Source organism: Cornus florida, unplaced genomic scaffold, assembly GCF_030987335.1.
Source record: "Cornus florida cultivar Cherokee Brave unplaced genomic scaffold, ASM3098733v1 CherokeeBrave_3.0.0_Hap2_Chr11, whole genome shotgun sequence".
Taxonomy (NCBI): Eukaryota; Viridiplantae; Streptophyta; class Magnoliopsida; order Cornales; family Cornaceae; genus Cornus; species Cornus florida.
The window spans coordinates 8,797,846-8,818,531 of NW_026775581.1; positions in this window are offsets into that span (position 1 = coordinate 8,797,846).

Consider the following 20,686-nt stretch of genomic DNA (forward strand, 5'->3'; position numbering starts at 1 on the left):
ATGACATGTATTTTGTATCCTATGTAATTTTTGACTTCATGAAATTTTATTAAAATATTGAAAAATCACAAGTTATTGTTTCACCATGGGTGTATCGGGAGTGGGAATTCCATTTTCATTCTTTCATAGGGTCTTATTAATCATGTATGAAGTGTGGCCAAGGTCAAACGGTCATTTGAAGTCATTTGTTGATTTTGGTTTTCAAAATTTCCATTTTAGGTTCATTTTCGCCTTTTTGGCCGTTGGGGGCTCGGATTTTGACTCGGCCATTTCCGGGAGCCGTAGACCATTCCACCGCGCTCAAAATCACTATTTATGTTTGTGTGAATGATCGTTTTCATGAAAAACCCTTTCGTTTGTGTTTTGAGCTTCCTATGGACTTATTTCACATTTTTGTTGAAAAATTCAGCTTAAGGGTATTTTGGGAATTTCTTTTGGGAAATAAATCCATTCTTGACTCCATCACATAGAAAATGTGATTTGAGGGAGAGTTTCTTAATGACATTTTTCCGAAAAATGTCATCTTGACCTCAAAAATTGTGTCGCAAACTCATTTTTCTGTTAAAACAATGTTTTTGCTGCATTTGGGTGTTTATTCAAGTTGAACCGGTTCAAGAATAGTTGAATCGATTCAAGGTGTCATTTTGGTTCAGCTTGGGCGTTCTGCCAATGTTAACTGGTTCAAGAATGTTGAACCGGTTCAAGTCTTCCAGAGTTTTCAGTTTTGGACTTCCAACTTCAAACTGATGTAACTTCTTCGTTTTAACTCCGTATTGGTCTGTTCTTGAGTCTAAACTGACCGCGTCGAAATAATATTTCCAATGGTATGAATTTCAATTTAATATTTCCAATGGTATGAATTTCAATTTCAAATTCTTTTCCTAGCTCATGATATCCTCGTTTTAGTGAGAGGGTGTCGGATTTGGTTTGAACCGAGATAGGGTTCTTCTAGGATTTCATTTCCTTTGGCCTTAAGACTTCATGTAAAGTTACCAAAGGATGTTTTTGGATGTTTTTGATCTTATTTGACTTGTTGGGATTCAAATTCCTTCCTCTTAGGGTAAAATAAAATGACCATTTTACCTTTGGTTCTTCTTTTACTAGGGTTTTAAAACCCTTGTCTTCATTTTGCTTCCGCTGAGTCTTGCAATTCCTTGAAGGGCCATTCTTGTGTCTTAGGGATGATGTACATCTCTAAGGACTTGGTTTCATTTTGCTTTCGCATTTTGGATCCGCTTCGGGTCATCACAGGACACACTGGGTTGAAAAATCCAGGGTCGTCACACTAACCTAGATTTCTATGGAGGAAAATCTATGATAGGAGTGGAGTCTAGCAAAGAATTCACTTCAGCTATTAAAGCATTGATATCGAAATCTTCATAGTTGAAGTGATTCAGACAAGCTTTTAAAGGATCATTGGATAAAATAGTTAGGAGTGATTCTTCAACCAACTCATCAAAAACATCAAGGAAGAAGCATTCACTATCATCATGGGGCTGATGAATAGCATTGAAGATGTTTAGTTTAACTTTCATATTTCTAAAAGATAAATCCATGGCTCCAATCCTACAGTTAATGCAAGCATTCGCTGTGGTTAGGAAAGGTCGCCCAAGAATGACTAGAATATACTTTTTGGAATCATGGACTGGTTCTGTATCTAGAACTAAAAAATCAACCAGAAAATAGAATTTATCCACTTTTATAAGTACATTTTCAACAATACCTCATGGTTGTCTAACAGAACGGTCAGCAAGCTGTAGAACAACCGACGTAGGTTTTAACTCTCCCAAACCTAACTTCTCATACATTGAGTAAGGAATAAGATTAACACTTGCTCTAAGGTTAAGGAGTGCTCGCTCTATCACATTGTTTCCAATGGTGCAAGAAATTGTAGAAGCCCCAGGATCTTTAACCCTTAGAAGAGTGTTATACTTAAGAATAGCACTGACATGGTCAGTGAGGCAAACTTTCTTAGGAACTTGGCTTTTGGATTTTCTTTTAAGAGTGCACAAGTCCTTTAAAAATTTAGAATCGGATGGAATTTACTTTATAGCATCGAGCAGAGGAAGATTGTTTTTCACCTGTTTAAAGACCTCCGTCATATCTTGAATTTTCTCCTCTTGTTTACCAAAGTGGGAGGGTTCCTTGAGACGTTCAGGATAAGGTGTTTTTGACTCATAAGCTATCTCAGGGTTAGGTATAGATGAAGAAGTGACTCTACCTTCAACTCCATTTATGGATTGTGTTATAACACTTGAGGAAACATCGTTAGGATGTGGATTACGAATGATAGGAATTGTGGGAATCCTGAGCCTTTCTTTCTCTTCCTGTCCTTTTTCAACTTGGTTATCAACCACTCGACCACTCCTCAATGTAGTGATAGCTTGAACTTGCTCATGATGAATACTTGAGGAATTGTTTCATCAATCATGTAAGTCTTCCCTTTCAGGTTGGCTATTAGCTGACTAGGCAACTTTTCATCCTTTTTTCGAGATAGAGTACTCGCTATTTGCCCAACTTGTGCCTCTAGCTTTGCTATGGCTTGAGAATGAGAATTAAGAAGTTAGGTATTGGCTTTCAGATCAACAAGAGCATTGAGTACTTGTTCCTCAAATGCAGAATTTCTAGAATGAGGTGGAAGATTAGGAGCTTGAGTGGGTTGATTTCTAAACTGAGGTGGACAGTAAATACCAGATTGATTAAATGAATTATTTTGTGGCATAGGATTGGATAAATTTTGATACTGTCCCAGAGATTGGGGAGCAGTGTTTCCTTGATTTGGATTATGCCATGATAGATTGGGATGATCTCTCTAGCCAGGATTATATGTAGAAGAATATGGATTATAAGCTGGTCTAGAGAATGCAGCACTCACTTGCTCCTTTGGGATCTCAGATGATTGTCCCAGCATAGGGCAAGCATCAGTAAAATGGTTTGCATTAACACAGATTGAACAAACTTCCTTGGGTAAGGCAGTTTGTGGATTAACAATAGGAGCAAAGCCAGATGATAAAATTTGATCGAACCTGTGGTTCAAGGCTTCTATTTGAGTGACTAACTCAGTAGATTTATCTACCTTATAAAGTTTTTCAATCTTATGCATCTAGGTGAAGGCCTAGACCTAGAGGAAGAAGTATGTTGCACTGAGTTTTCACTTAGGGCCTCAAACAGTTCCCAAGCATCAGCCGGACTCTTACGCAGAAAAGCTCCATTATTGGAAGCATCGACTATATTTCCATAAGAATCAGTAAGTCTATCATAGAAGATCTGTATTAAGTATGATTGAGTAATATCATAGTGTGGACACTTTCGAAGAAGATTGTTATATCTCTCCCATGCATCATGGAGCTGTTCTCTCGGGATTTTGGAAAATGCCATGATTTCTCTCCTCATTTGTGTGGATTTACCTACAGTGTAGTATTTCTTCAAGAACTCCTGTTGCAACATTTCCTATGTAGATACGAAATTTGTTAGAAGGGACTGCAACCAAGTTCTTGCTTTTTTTTTTTAGAGAGAATTGGAAAAGTCGCATTCTGAATGGTAATTGAACACAATTCCAAAAACACATCCAGATGCTTATAGGGATCCTCTGTTGCATACCCATGGAAAGTAGGAAGCATTTGGATCATAGCAGGCTTGATCTCAAAATAGGTTGCATCAACGTTCGAAAAAACAAAACACGAAGGGGAAGTATATGTGTTAGGAATGAAATGGTCCCTCAATTGTGGTTTTTGTGGAGGAACAGGTGGAACCTATTCTCCATTCCCATTACCATTATTACCCAGTGCATTACGTTGTTCAGCCATATTATCAGAAGAACTTCTTATCAAATTTAGATGTTTTTTAAGCTTTCTTAATTGCCTAAGAGTTCTCTCTATTTCAGGATCATGCACTAAAGGTGTTGTCCGATTATGGTGAGTTCACATGCACTGGTTCCACTAATCCTAACAGTAGCAAAAATAAAATATTCCAAGCAATAGAAAACAATAAGAACTTACAAAAAGGTTAAATAAACTGAAGCTTTTTCTCCCTTAAGCGTCTCTGGCCTCACTGCTAACTTGTACCTGAAAAGAAAAAGAAGTAAGAGGAGATATCAGAATGTTCTAAGACTCGTAAACCTAAATAACTAATTAAAAACTAAAATAAAAAATAATCTCCCCTGCAATGGCGCAAAAAATTGATGTGTCTCTCGCAATCGAACGATTTCGTGTAGGATAATTCTATGCAGAGCGGATGTCAAACCCACAGGGAGATGAGATTTGTATTCAGTTTTCAATTTTGTTTTATTGGTTTACAGGTAACTGGTTGGAAAAATTGTTGGTTGTTGCGATTTAGCAAACTAAAATTATAACACAATATTTAAATAGCATAAAATAAACTAATTTAAATGATCAGAGAGAGAGAATCTTAAGGCTTTGACTTCACCACAACCGTCATAATATGGTTAATTATAGTAACTCTGGGAATTTAACAATTATATTTTTCAAAAGAATTGAACTCAATAACATTCATTCAATTTGGGTTTTAAAAAAAGATGTTTTACTAGATTAGCTAATTATAACCTATCTGCGGTTAGCGTAGACTATCCGCCTACCTACTCTAAACTACTTTGCGAATGAACCACCTTTCCTAAGCATAGATTAAAAAACATTAAAGTACCATTACATGACCTCTATTCTTGTGTTTGGCAGGGCTCCGCCAGATACCTCACAACAAGATAGGTTGGGAATAGAGCACAAACCATTACATCTAAGACAAGAGAATAACAGTTTATAATCTATTAAAGCATGAAAACCACTTGAGTTGTCTCAAATGCTCATAGTCATATAATTAAAAAAATATAAATTTTAAAATTAATCCCAGAGTTAAAACAATCAAACCATAGTATTTAGTTTGGGTTACATCAGTGCCCTAAGAAAGGGTTTAGCTACTCATGACGAGACTGGATAGCATCTGTGTTGAGTTCATCTCCATCGTTACGGACTGCACTTCTCTTCTCGGATCTGCACTTTTAAGGTTGTAGAAACCCTAAAATCCACCACATTTTAGCCTTCTGAATAACACCCTAAAAAGCGATTAAAATTTCGGACCCCTTCTATTAAGGCTCGTGCCTTCTTTTATAGAAGAAAATAATATTTGGTGGGCTTTTAGATCTTCTGGCGCAACTAGGATGAGATACGGCTGATAAAGAGAGTAATCCCGCAGCTTTTAATCTGACGTGTCATGGAAGGCTCAAGCTTTAGGAATGGATGCTCGAGCTTTAGGGTTCATGCTTGAGTATAAAGAACAATGCTCGAGCTTCAGTAAATGATGCTCGATTATCATATTTTCACTTAGTCAATTTTCTTCAACAATTTTTCAAAGCATCTTTTTCTTCAACAATTAGAATATTTTTGAGGTTGAACTCCTTTAACATTGCTCGATCCAAGCTTCATAGGCTTGAGCACTAGGTACCAGGCTCGAGCATCTAGGGCTCAATGCTCGAGCATCAGTGGATGATGCTCGATCCTTTGTGGATAGTGCTCGATCCTAGAGGTGATGTAATAACCCGGTCATTTTTCTTCCTTTCGTTTTTTTTTTTTTTTCAGATTTTTATGGATATTTAATTTATTTTTTGTTGTCTTTTCTTTTTTGGGTTTGGTTTCTCTTCACTTAGTGTCATCTCGAGTGCTCTGGAATGGTTTCCAATACTCTTTTCCTTAGATTGACAACTTCTTTAAAGGACCACGTCAATTCTATATTTTCATTGTTTTGACACAATTCACTTTTCATCTTTTTCCCTATTTCATCTCTTTCCCATTTATCATTTTTCTTTGCATAACCTCACTTTTGTGCTCGGATTTGATTTCCATGACATTCGTATTTTTACTTTTGTAGAAAATACATTCTAGTTTACTTTTTCGTAAAGGGCATGGATGTATACTTTCTTGTAAATATTCTTGATTTTTGGGGTTTAGTATAATTATGTAAAATAATTATTTTTCATCTTGGGGACCATTTTGTAACTTAATTTCGAAGATATTTTGGAAAAGGACCTTTTTGCAATTTTGGAAAGTGTAACAAGTGTCACATTCTCATGGAGCCACTTATTGGCATTTGGGGGGGAGACTTGGAAGCATGATCTTGTGACATTTGGAGGGTGGAGATATACCCACTTGTTGGCCTAGGATTGGTGCACTTGTTGGCTTAGATGGTTGACAAGTGTAAGTTTGAGATTAAGCCTAGGAAGGAGCCTTGGATTTGTGACAAGTGTAGGTTCACATTTTAGTCTTGCATTGAGTGTGTGTGAGAGGTAGGGTAAGAGCACAAAGTGAGTGGAGGAATACTAGATCCTCCACTCACCATTTTCACTTTTATCTTTTTCATTTCACTTGTTTTCAAAACCCTAACCTAGCCACCATTGGAGAAAAGCTTGGTTAATAGCTTATTTCTTCATTTTGGCTTCCTTCCACTCACCTTAGACCATTAACCTTGCTAGACAAAAGTTTCCTCTGACTCTCCTCTTCAAAACACTTGTTTTTTCTTTTTTTTTTTTCTTTTCCATTTTTGAGCTTGGTTGCTTGGGATTATAGAGATTCAATTCTCTATTGAGGTAGGGGGTGTTTGTAGTGACCCGAGTTTTATTTAACCTGATGCGTTAGTGATAACCTGAAAGTTGACCTGGTAACGGATCCTAAATGGGGAAGTGAAAGATAAACAAAGGTCTCTAGAGATAGAAGTCATCCCTAAGACACTAATGTGCCCTTCCATGAAGTCACGGAAGTTAAAGAGAGCAAAAAAGGAAATGAGAGTCAAAACGGGCTAAATTTGTCAATTAAGGGCAAAATGGTCCATTCACAAATAAAAGGAGAAAATTAACTCTAAACAAGTCAAACAAGGTGGATACAACCTAATCATATCATTTCCCAACATTCCGAGAGGTTCCAAAAACTTTGGACAAGAATCCCACGTGAACGTCATTTCCTGGTTTAAGCGAAAACTGACACTACCTCACGAAAATATGAATAAATCCCACTGAGATTTGAATCTAAGAATGGAGTTCATATCATTGGAAAGATGACTCAAAATTCTTGAGTTTAGGCTCAAGAATCACCCCATTTGGATTAAAAATGAAGAAGTTATGATCCTTTGAAGTTGCAACATCAATGCTGAAACAAAATCTAGAAGGCTGTGTATGAGGGCTGTTTCGGTCGACCGAAATAGAGTTTCGGACCACCGAAACTCACAAAAACTTTTCTGAAGACCGAAACTCACAAAAACTTTTCTGAAGTCTTGTTTTTGAGGGGTGGTTACTTTGGTAGACCGAAATGGCCCTGAAAGGTGTTTTTGGTTACTAGAATATGCATTTTTACAAATAAAAAAGGCACTGGTCAACCGAAATGGTGTTTCGGTCAACCGAAACACCTTAAAACCTTCTGGAAACTTTACTAAACATGGGAGATTTGCAATTGGACCTATAGAATTCATTCTACCCACATGCATAGGTCAAAACTGATTCTTTTTAAGGGAAATTAAACATGTGCACATGTCAACAAGCATAATATGAATTATTTGTACAAAGAACCATGGCTCATGGCCTCATACACGTCAATTACAAGAATCTCACATGCTAAACCTCCAAAGTTGGTTTAAATACATTTTTAAAGCAAAATATGGTTCCACATGAGTACAAATGTTAAATTAAACATGCTTGGCCCTTGGCCTCATTACACACATGTCCAAAGAGTATCAAAAGGTGTATTTAAGTGCACATTACATAGGTTGAACTAAAAATACAAGTTTTGACATAATAACCAAAATGAAGCATAATATGCTAGCAAGTACATATTATACTATAACAAAATTACTCCAAGTAGTCAAGCAAGCCTAAGAATGTTATGTATCCCACAATAAAGCTTCTTTACATGAAAAACACCCGGTAACTTTGGGGTGAGTATACAAGTTTACTCATAAGGAATAAGTATGCATAGGTTTATCTTTAGACAAAGTTTGCAATTCAATAGAATTTAATCCATGCTATTAAAGTGACATTGGAACTTTCAACATATCATAATGAGATGCAATTCCACAAAGTTATCGACTTGGAAATTAAAGTGCGAAATCAAACCAAAGTGGATACTTGGATATTGCCCGGATTAAAACCGTACTCATGGGATCACTTTAGGGCTATTAACCCATGGGTGCCTTCCCCTAGTGCGCATTATAGTGTAGGGAGCTCTCTATCTCCCGTACTAGAACCAAGTCCTAGCCAAGACATGTTCTTGATAATATCCCAAGTTTCTAAAATCAACAAGTTGAGCAACAAATCATGATATGTGATAAAAACACAATAAAGCTCCATGAATCACATGACTAAATCATTAGATCAACAAGATAGAAATTAAGTAGACTAACTAGTTAATTTCTCTAGATTTCAAGAGTTTTTCAAATGATTCCAATTTAATATATAACAAGGAGTAAGTCATGGCTGTGCCATATTTCAAGTCTAGTATGGAATTCAAGCATGGTACAATTAAGTAGAATTTAAATCAATTTATATTATTTAATTCTCTTGATTTAAATGCTCATTTAAATCAAGCCAAATTAGTATACAACAAAGATCAAGTCATGGCCATGCCATATATCAAGTCTAAAATGAGTTATGTGCAAGCTACCATTTATCATTAGTTACTCAATTTAATACAATCATGCATACAACTTATACATCATTATAAAAACAATAATTGACTTGAATAATAAACTAGAACACCCCCTACCTCACAGGAGGATTGTTCCTCTTGAATCCAAGGGAAGCAAAAGAATTTCAAGTTTTCCTTCTAGGGTTTTGAAGAGGAAGATGAAGCAAGGCTTTTGTATTCCAAGCTTAATGGTCTAAGGTGAGTGGAAAGAGGTCAAAATGAAGTCAAAGCCTTAAACCAAACTTTGTCTTCAATGGTGGCTAGGTTAGGGCTCTTGAGAGGAAAGAGATGAATGAAAAAGAAATGAAATCCCTAAGCTAAATGTGATGGGATCCTCCACTCACTAGGTGCTCTTGCACTACCTCTCACACACACACACAATGCAAGGCTAATTGTGAGACCTACACTTGTCATTAATCTAAGACTCCTTCTTAGGCTTAATCCTAATCCTACACTTGTCATCCATCTAAGCCAACAAGTGCTCCAATCCTCGGCCAACAAATGGGTGAATCTCCACCCCCCATGTGTCATGAGATTAAGCCTCCAAGTGGTTCCACCACAAGATCAACAAGTGGCACTATAGGAATATGACACTTGTCATATTTTTTCAGAAATTGCAAAAAGGTCCTTTTTGAAAATATTTTCCAAATTAAATTGCAAAATGGTCCCTAAGAGGAAAAATACTTACTTTGCATAATTATACTAAAACCCCAAAAGTCATAAATAATTACAAGAAGTTATGCATCCATGCCTTTTACAAGAAAAGTAACATCTAACATGCTTTTCTACAAAAGTAAAAATGTAGATATCATGGAAATTAAATATCATGGATGTATGCAAAGCTGGGATCAAATCCAAACACAAAAAGTGAGGTTATATATGGAAAAATGAAAAATGAGAAAAAGACAGAATAAGGAAAAAGACGAAAAAAGAAATTACCGAAAAAAGAAATGAAGGAAAATAACTGGGTCATTACAACCTACCCTCCTTAAAAGGATTTCATCCCCGAAATTGAATCGTACCTGAAAGAAATAACAGATGGGGATACCAAGAGCGAACCTCCTACTCGAGCTCCCAAGTAGCCTCCTCAACGCCGTGGTGTCTCCACAAGACCTTTACCAATGGAATGGTCTTGGTCCGCAAGACCTGTTCTCTTGAATTAAGAATCTGGACTGGACCTTCCTCGTAGGTCACGTCCTCATCAACAACAACGTCTGTCCATCGTAAAACATGGGATGGATCTGGCTTGTACTTCCTCAGCACAGAAACATGAAAGATGTCGTGAACCCTATCCAGGTCTGGCGGCAACACCAAATGATAAGCAATTTCACCGACGCGTTCCAATATCTCAATTAGTCCAATGAACCTTGGAGATAACTTGCTCATCTATCAAAATCTCAGAAGTCCATTCCGTAGAGAAATCTTGAGAAAGTATGGTCTCCTACCTCAAAAGACAAGGATTGTCTTATCCTATCAACGTAACTCGACTGTCTGCTCTGTGCGGTAGCTAATCGCTACTGAATCAACTTAATTTTCTCTATAGTCTTAATGACAATGTCAGGACCTAAGGCAACGGTATCACCGACCTCGGTCCAACAAACTGGAGATCTACAAAGCCTGCCATACAATACCTCAAAAGGTGCCATGCTAATACTGGCCTGGTAACTGTTGTTGTAGGCAAACTCAACCAAAGGCAAGTAGTCCTCCTAACTACCACTGAAATCCAAGATACAAACCCGTAACATATCCTCCAATATCTGAATGGTGCGCTCCGACTGACCATCAGTCTGAGGATGGAATGCCGTGCTAAAATGAAGCCCTGTGTCAAGAGCCTCCTGAAAACTTTGCCAAAAGTGAGACGTGAACTGCGAATCCCTATCTGAAACAATGGATACAGGAACCCCGTGAAGCTTGAAAATTTGTCTCACATACAGTCCATTCAGTCTCTCTGCACTTTCTGTCACTTCCATGGGCAAGAAGTGAGCCGTCTTAGTCAACCTATCAATTATAACCCAAACGGCATCATTCCCTGCCTGAGACCTCAGAAGTCCCGTTACGAAATCCATAGTGATATGCTCCCATTTCCACTTAGCTACTGGTAATGGTTGTAACAATCCTGTCGGTCGCTAATGTTCTGCCTTCACTTGGTAACAACTAAGGCATTGAACCACAAATTGTGAAACATCCCGTTTCATGCCCTGCCACCAAAAATATCGTCGTAGATTGTGATACATCTTCGTACCACCAAGATGAACTACAAGCCAAGAGCGGTGAAAATCCTGAAGAACGTCTTCACAATAAGACAAAGGAACAAACATCATCCCCTTGTACCTGAGACCACCGTCTGAATGTAAGGTCCAACCCTCTACATTCTCGCCACCTGAAATCCGAACATAGATGGCCTTCATCTCCCCATCTTCTAACTGTGCCTTAATAACCCTACTAACAAGAGCCGGTTGAGCCACAAGGCTAAACAAAATAGCCGGTGAAACATCATTATGAGACTGTAAACCAAGGTCTGCAAGCTCTTCTAGCATCTTCCACCAATAAATGGAAATGCTAGCAAGAATACCCCGTAACTTTCTACTCAATGCATCGGCCACCACATTGGCCTTACCCGGATAGTATTGTAACTCAAAGTCGTAATCCTCCATGAACTCAACCGATTTGTGCTATCTCAAGTTCAAATCCTTCTGAGAGAAGAGATACTTGAGACTCTTGTGATCGAATAAAACCTCAAACTTCTCCCCGTATAAATAGTGTCTCCACCCCTTTAGGGCAAAGATTATTGCTGCTAACTCTAAATCATGTGTCGGATAGTTCAACTTGTGAGTCTTCAACTGTTGAGACCCGTAAGCAACCACCCGCTCTATCTACATCAAGACACAACCCAAACCTTCCCGTGAAGCATCACAGAAGATCACATAACCCAAACCACGTTAAGGAATAATCAAAACTGGAGCCGATGTCAACCTGACCTTCAATTCCTAAAAAGCAAACTCACATACCTCACTCCATATGAACTTAACCCCCTTGCAGGTAGGTCAAGTCATAGGAGCCGCCAAATGAGAGAAATCCCGAACAAATCTCTGGTAGTAACCAGCTAGGCCAAGAAAACTCCGAATCTCAAACACTGTCTTCAGATGCTCCCAATCCATCACTGACTCAATCTTCGACAGATCTACTACAACACCGCCCTTTGACACTATATGTCCAAGGAACTTCACTTCTAGTAGCCAAAATTCACATTTCTCGAACTTGGCGTACAACTGATTATCCCTAAGGATCTGTAACACTATCCTCAAATGATACTCATGTTCCTCTACCAAAGCTAAGTACATGAGAATGTCATCGACGAAAACCACAATGAACTGATCCAGATGGTCACTAAATACACAGTTCATTAAGTCCATAAACGCTGCTGAAGCATTAGTCAAACCAAATGGCATCACCAGAAACACATAATGGCCATACCGTGTGTGGAAAGTGGTCTTGGATATATCCTCATCCTTAACCCTCAACTGATAATAACCCGATCTCAAATCAATCTTCAAAAAACAAGTGGCTCCCTTCAACTGATCAAATAAGTCATCAATCCTAGGCAAAGGATACCTGTTCTTAATTGTGATGTGATTCAACTTGCAATAATCGATGCAAAGTCTCAAAGACCCATCCATCTTCTTCGCAAAATGAACCGGTGCTCCCCATGGTGAAGCACTAGGATGAATAAAGCCCTTAGCTTTCAAATCATCAAATTAAGCTTTCAGCTCGTCAAGCTCTACCGGTGCCATAGAGATCGGTGCAATACTGGGAATGACATTGTTGGAAAAGACAACTTTCCGAAGAGGAGGAAGTTCTGTCAACACCTCTGGAAAAACATCCAGAAACTCCACAACAACTACTTGGTAAATGTGGCCCGAACTACTATCCTCGTCAACTAACAGGCTAGCCAAGTAGGACCTGTGGTGACTCTAGTCACCGATATTGAAAATCATCATCGAGTGGGAGTCGCTCCGATCTCCCACGAAGTGAAAACAATCTCCTGTAAGAGTGCAAACAGACACTCGCCCACGGAAGCAATCAATAGTGGCAAGAAAGAAAGACAACTAGTCCAGCCCATGAATGACGTCAAAGCCCGCCATATAAAAAATGATGAAATCAAACTCTAAGGTTCGCCCAGCTATCTCAATAGCACAACCCCAACAAACACGGTCCAAAAACACTGGACCCCAACTGGTGTGTCAACACAAAGGAAACCATCCCACTACGTGACCTCCAAACCCAAAGAATGTGGAAATGATGCAAATATGAATGAATGTGATGCACCTATATTAACAAGGACTTTAGCCCAAGAACTAAAAACTGGAAAGATACCTCAAACTATAGAAGTCCCAGCGGAGGTATCAGCCTGTGGCAATACATAAGCTCATCCTTGAGCCCCTGACTGTTGAGAACTACCCTCCTAAGCTGACTGATGTCCGAAAGTAGTAAGCGTAGAACCTCTACCCAGATAAGAACTAACTAGCGGTGCCACTGGCTATAGTGCTTGAGGCACCCTGAAACCCGACTGAACAACTACAGACTGTGCTGGTGTAGCCTATGAACCAGTGTCACCCTGTGCTCTGCTCCGTGGATGAGGGCAATCATTCCTCATGTGACCAGGTTGTTTATAATAGTTGCAAGTCCCCTGAAACCCCTTTGTCGAAGCTATAGGCTTACTAGCTAGTGATTGACTGGTTTGTGGCTGAAGCTGCAGGCAGCGAGGCTTGATATGCCCCGGCTGCTGATAATGGTGACAAATCACTCCTCGAGCTGACCCCAAAGATACTGGAACTGCAGATGCAGACAGGGCTTGCTGTGACTATCCCTAAGTGCGTGAGCTGTCCCCGACCTTAGCCTTTTTCTAGTGACTCTTGGAAGATAACGGAGTGTCGCTGCGAGGCTGATTATGTGAACCCTTGATCCATCACTGATCATGTTCCTCTACCTCAGCTAGTATGGTCCTATGGACCACCTCCTTAGAAGTCCTCAAATCAAGAATTGAGACCCGTGGCTTGATATCAAGATGTTGTCCATCTTGAAATTTCATTGCCCTGGCCTCATCTGTTGCCACTATATCCTCGGCATAGCGAGAGAGAGAAGTAAATCGTGTCTCATACTCAATGACACTCATTGTGCACTAGTAAAGACCTGTGAATGGTATCCTCATCTCCCGCCTTATAGCCCTAGGAAAGAAGCGGTCGAAGAACAAGGTCCTGAACTCCTCCCAAGTCATCACCTCCACATCGTGGATATTGGTCATAAACCTCCACCAGATATCAATATCTCCCATAAACATAGAAGCTGTCAAGGAGATCCTCAATCGGTCTATGGGTACTACCACGCTATCGAGCTTGTGTACTATGACATCAAACCATGCCTCTGAAGCAAGCGGATCCATACTCCCTACAAACTGGTCGATCTTAACCCGTTGTAACTTCATAAAGTAGTCCAATGCCTCATTAGCAACTGGTGCCGGTGCTGGTACCGGTACCGAAATTTGCATCCCTACAATATGCTGACGAAACATCTGCTAAATCGACTCTGACATCCCCAGAGCCACTCCCTGTGTGATCTGTGATGAGCACTGAAAAGTGCGTATTTAAACCCCTTAAGCTTAGGCATTCTAGTACCTTTATCTATCTTACTCTACCGTTTCAGATTGATTTCGTATTATTTCTATTTTCAGGCACTTATCCCAAAAATAAGCTAACTCAGCCAAATAGGAGCTTAATTGAAGCAATTCTGGGATTAAACAAAGAAAGAAGCTAAGTGGAGAAAGAAAGAAGCAAATTGAAGCCAAAGGTGGGAAGCAGCAAAGTTCGATCGATCCAACTTCAAAGTTCTATCGATCGAACATTGATCGATCTCAGTACTTCAAGATAGATCCAAACCTTAACCCAAAGTAGAAAGTCTAAAGTTCAATGGATCCAACACCACCCTTCGATCGATCGAACACTTTTGTCCTTATTCAAATGATTGATCTTATCCACAGCTGTACCACCCACTAACCACTTTTGTCCTTTTCCCAAAAATAGCTCCCAAAATATCTCGGATTTGTCTTTTCCCAAAAAGCTCAACCACTTGGATCGATCCAGCCTCAGTTCGATAAATTTTAGCCAAGTTCGATCGATCCAAGTCCAGGGTTCGATCGATCGAACTTCCTCTAGTGCGAAAAAGTTAAAAAGCCAGCTTGTTCAATCCGTCCTCTATCCAATCATTAGAGAATATTCTTTGCACAACCCCAGCTCATTTTGTCTGTCACTTGACCTACCTATAAAAGGAATATGATGAACTTTTTGAGAGATATACAATTCTAGGGATTATTCTAAAAGGATGCAAGCTTTAGGGAGGAAGAAGAGGAAGAGGAGGCTAGAGACACCATTGGAGACTTTTCATCATCCAAGGAGCAAATCTCAACCATGGAGTTAGCCCTTGATGGTTGGAGCAACATCACCATGAGTGGCTAGACATCCTCTTGGGGCTAGAGTTAGCCCCAAGCATGCTTTCTATAACTTAATCTTGTGTATTATTGAGGGATTAATGTTGTAATTAATGTTTTGACACTTTGATATATATATATCTTGATTGTTTAATGATTTATGTGGTTAAATGCTTTCAATTGATCATTTCATTCTATCCATATGTCTATGTATGCTAGAATCTATGTTCATGTGTTTGTCTCTATCTCTTGTGTTATTGATGCATGTCTATGTATATTAATGCTATAGATCTAAAGATTGTCAAAACATTGTGCTTAAAAGGATGCTCTTGTGATTTTCTAGATGGTCCATGCTCATTTCTTGATGGATTGTACCTCTCCCTTAGCTTAATTAGTTTAATTTCATGTCATTAGCTTAATTGTAGTGTAGTGGTAGCATAGTTGTTAGATGGGAGGACAATCCATGCTTGTTATTTGATGTTCCATACTTTTGAATGCAAGTAGCATATGTCTCTAACCTTGTGGTGTATTTGGCTTGTGAGCTTAATGAAAGGATTAATGACTTGCTAGATATGTTGTGCTTTTCACATGCTATTTAGACAATATGTACTTAATTGATAGATATATTGTGTTTTTCACATGTTGATTAGACAATGTATGTTTAATTGGTCACCTTTGCTAATTGAATCAACCAAATACACACACACATCAATAATGCAACACACATTACCCTTATTAGTCCCTTGTTAAGGTTATAGAAAAGTATTGCTTGGTGGTGACCTCTAAACCCCAAGATCTCTCTCTCTCTCTTACTTACTCTTTATTGCATTCAGTTATTTAGTTTAATTTGTTCTTTAGTTTAATCAACTAACCAACCATTTGTTTGATCACTCGACCTACTAACCCTAATTGCGATTCTACAACCAAGTACGACTCCAATCCCTTGGGACGATCCCTACTCACCCTAACTATATTTTTAGTGAAGGTAGTAGTGGCTTTTATAAATATAAAACTTGGCCCTTGCCTTACTGCACACTCTTTAAGCTTAATGGTGTAGGACGACGAGAACACCAGCCAGTTTTTGGCACCGTTGCCGGGGATTGGCAACGTTGTATTTGTGGAATCAATTAGGAATTAGTACTCTTTTGATCTTGTCTTTACTTTGTTTTTATTTTTCTTTAGATTACTTATTGTGTTTGTTCATCTTTGACAAGGAGCATTGAGCTAGGATCCAAGGAAAGGAGCATCCAAGCAAGGAGCTAAGCAAGCAAGGAAAAATGCTAAAAATTTAAAAAATTTGCTAAGTTAGGCTTTAAATTTGGAGTTGAAGTGCTAAAGGAACTTTATGAGACTTTCTTACTCAATCCCTTAGTTAAATCGTCGGCCCGCGTGGAGGCAATTTACTTTTCTTGCATATTGTTTGAGCATTGGAGTGTGGGAACATTGTATGTGGAGGAAGTTTGTTGATGGTTGATTTGTTACGAAAGAGGAGTGCTTGCTTGTTTTGTTGTGATTTGTCTATCGCTTGTAGTCGAGAATAGACCTTGTCATATCATACATTCTAGGCATTCACATGAAAAATTCAGAGGGTAATCTTGGCTACTTAGGCCCACGCTTTATGCAAAACCTACCTCTTAATCAACATGACCCAGGAGTTTAAGCTCCAATTCCTCCAATAGTCCTTTATGATCATTATAATCTTCATGCATGCCATGCACCTACTTGCATTGTGTTGCCTAATTTTGAGGCTAATCAATATGAAATCAAGCCCGAGTCCATTCAAATGTGTCTACTCTTTTATGGCTTGGATGAAGAGGAACCGTATAGGCATCTTAATGAATTTCTTAAACTATGTTCCACCGTGAGGTACATGTATGTCCCGGAGGTAGTTCTTAAATTACTTCTCTTCCCTTTCACACTTAAAAATAAAGCAAAGCATTGGTTCAATACTTTAGGGGTAAATTCAATAACATCTTGGGCACAAATGCAAAATGAGTTTTTTAAAAAAATTTACCCCGTAAGTTTGACCAATGTAATGTGTGCTTCAATTAGAGAATTTTCTCAAAGGGAAGGAGAGTTATTGCATAAGGATTGGGAGAGATTGAATGACTTGCTAAGAAAGTGTCCACACCATGGTATTCCAAAATGGCAAGTTGTCCAATACTTCTATGAAAGCCTATCCGACATGTAAAAGGACATAGTTGATACCTCATGTGGAGGTTCATATTTTGGAAAACATGAAGATGACATTTGGCACCTCTTTGAAAAAATGAGTGAAAAATCTTTACACAAATATTACACTTCTCGGCTTGATCGTGGTTTTAATAAAAAGGGGAAAAGTGTAACAGTGTGTCAAATTGAAAGTTCAAGGGAAATTGTAGCCGTGCTTAAAACTCTTTCTTAAAACTTGATCAATTATTATTGAATCAAAAACCGGTTATCAATGCATCTCCTTTTCATCATACAACTCATCTTTGTGAACCTTGTATGACATGTTCAAGTGTTTTGCATGCTACTTTCAATTGTCCCCATGGACATGTTGTTAATGAACACTTTGAACAAGTTAATGCTACATTTGCTCACCCTTATTCGAATGCATATGTTCCATTGTGGAATGAAAGCTTAAGCCCTTATCAAGCTAAAATTTTTCAAAGAAAATACATTTCACCTTATAAAAGCAATGGAGGTTCTCAAAAGTTTGTTTCTCACTCTTTCTATTATCAAAGAATGCATGACCTCTCACATCCTCAAATGTATGATTCCCAAGTTGGCTTCCATTATCCTTAAACACTTTCTAGTAATTCTACATTTGAAGATAAGGTTTTGATGGCCTTGGGTAGCTTAGAAAAGGATACCAACTTGTTGCATTCCCACTCTCAATCTATATCAAAGCTTGAATCCCAAATTGGGACCGTAGCTAATGTATTGAACGCAAGAGAAATTGGGAAATTACCTAGTCAACCCGAGAGGAATCCAAAGGCCCAATTTTGTGTGGAAGCAAACCCTACATCGGGGTATTCTTCCCAAGCTCAAGCGCAAGCCATCACCACCTTGAGAAGTAGGAAGCAAGTGGATAATAGGGTTAAAATACCAAAGGAAGATAGTGAACTGGTGCAACCTAAAGTTGTCACCTATCCAATTCCCAATTCCACTCCTACTCATTTGAATGAAAATGTTCCTAACCAGAATTCTCAGTCTTCTCCATCATCCTCTCAAATTACAAAGTCTTGTGAGCCAAAAGCTCTATTCCCTTATGCTTTAAAAGAAACTTTGCCTTATGGGAGGCAAGAAGGGAAAACACATGACATGATGGAAGTTTTTAAGCAAGTCAACATCAATCTTCCTCTTTTGGATGCCATTAAGCAAATTCTGCCTTATGCAAAATTCTTGAAAGATCTTTGCACACAAAAGAGGAAGAGTAAAGGACCAAGCCCTAAAAAAGTATTCCTCACGGAGCAAGTGAGTTCCATTCTTTAACAAAACACTCCACTTAAGTTCAAAGATCCCGGTGCTCTAACTATTTCTTGTGTAATTGGAACTCATGAAATTCGTAGAGCTCTTCTTGACTTAGGTGCAAGTGTCAATTTGATTCCTTACTCTGTATATGTCCAATTAGGGTTGAATGAATTGAAGCCAACCTCAGTCATGCTTTAAATGGCTGATAGATCCGTTAAAACACCTAGGGGCATGGTTGAGGACATTCTTGTCAAGGTGGATAAATTCTACTTTTCGGTTGATTTCGTAGTTCTTGATACTGAACCGGTTGTTAATCCCTCCAACCACATCCCAATCATCTTGGGAAGACCATTCCTTGCCACCGCAAATGTAACAATTAATTGTAGATCCGGGATTATGGACCTTTCTTTTGGCAACATGATGATCAAACTTAATGTTTTCCATGCAAGTCGACATCCCATAGATAAAGATGAGTGTTGCCTTATTGATGTGTTAGATGAGGTTGTTGAGGAATCGATTCCAACGATGGTAATGAAACACCCAATTAAAGATAGTCTTTCATCTCTTTTATCTAATGATCCTCTTGCTTCTTGTCTTCTTGAAATGTATGGAAGTTGTGGATTTGATGATGAAAAATCAATGAATGAAGTAAGCAATCTCATGGAATCTGTTGCAAGCTTAGATTTTCCATCTTGGAAAACTCCAATAGAACCTCTTCCTCCATTCTCTAGCACTCCACCGGTCTCATGTTTAGTCTCTCCACCAATTCTTGAGCTTAAAACTCTACCGTCCAATCTTAAGTATGCATTCTTAGGACCAAAAGAGACTCTTCCAGTTATCATTTCTTCAAGTCTTGAAAAAGACTAAGAAGGTGCTCTCTTAAGTATGCTTAAAGAAAATAAGGAAGCCATAGGATGGAGTGTGGGGGATCCTAAGGGAATTAACCCTTCTATTTGTATGCATCGCATACTTATGGAAGATGATGCAAAACCTTTTAGGGATGCCCAAAGGAGACTTAATCCAAACATGAAGGAGGTAGTTAAGAAGGAAGTTGTCAAACTCTTAGATGCCGGAATCATTTACCCAATCTCCGACAGCAAATGGGTGAGTCCAAGTCAAGTAGTTCTCAAAAAATTAGGGATTACGGTGGTGGAAAATTCAAAGGTTGAGGAAATCTCTAAGTGTACCACCAATTCATGGCGTGTATGCATTGATTACCGTAAATTGAATGCCACCACTAGGAAGGATCACTTCCCATTGCCATTCATTGATCAAATTCTAAAGAGATTGGCCAGGCAACAATATTATTGCTTTCTTGATGGCTATTCGGGGTACAATCAAGTAGCCCTCGACCCACTAGACTAAGAGAAAACCACCTTTACATGTCCATTCGGCACATTTGCTTATAGACGGATGCCTTTTAGTTTATGCAATGCACCCGCCACATTCCAAAGGTGTATGATGTCAATTTTCTCGGATATGGTGGAAGAGTATCTAGAGGTTTTCATGGATGGCTTTTCTATTTTTGGGTCTTCATTTAATGCATGCCTCAAAATTTTTGATCTAGTGCTTAAGAGATGTCGTGAAACCAACCTTGTACTTAGCTAGGAAAAGAGCCATTTCATGGTTCAAGAAGGTATTGTTTTGGGTCACGTTATCTCAAGGAGAGGAATAGAGGTAGATAAAACAAAGGTCGAGCTTATTTCTGAATTGCCTCCACCTTCAACGGTGAGAGAGGTTCATTCCTTTCTAGGTCATGTTGGCTTTTACCGCCGTTTTATCAAAGACTTTAGCAAAATTGTTCGACCCTTGTGCAACCTTCTTGCCAAGGAAACTCCTTTTGTCTTTGACCAAGTATGCCTAGACGTTTTTTATAAATTGCGTGAATTATTATCATCTGCTCCTATCATGCAACCTCCCAATTGGTCATTGCCATTTGAAATCATGTGTGATGCTTTTGATTATGCCATAGGGGCAGTTTTGGGACAAAGAGTGGGTAAGCTTCCTTATGCCATCTACTACGCAAGTAAAACTTTCTCGGGAGCTCAATTGAATTACTTCACTACCGAGA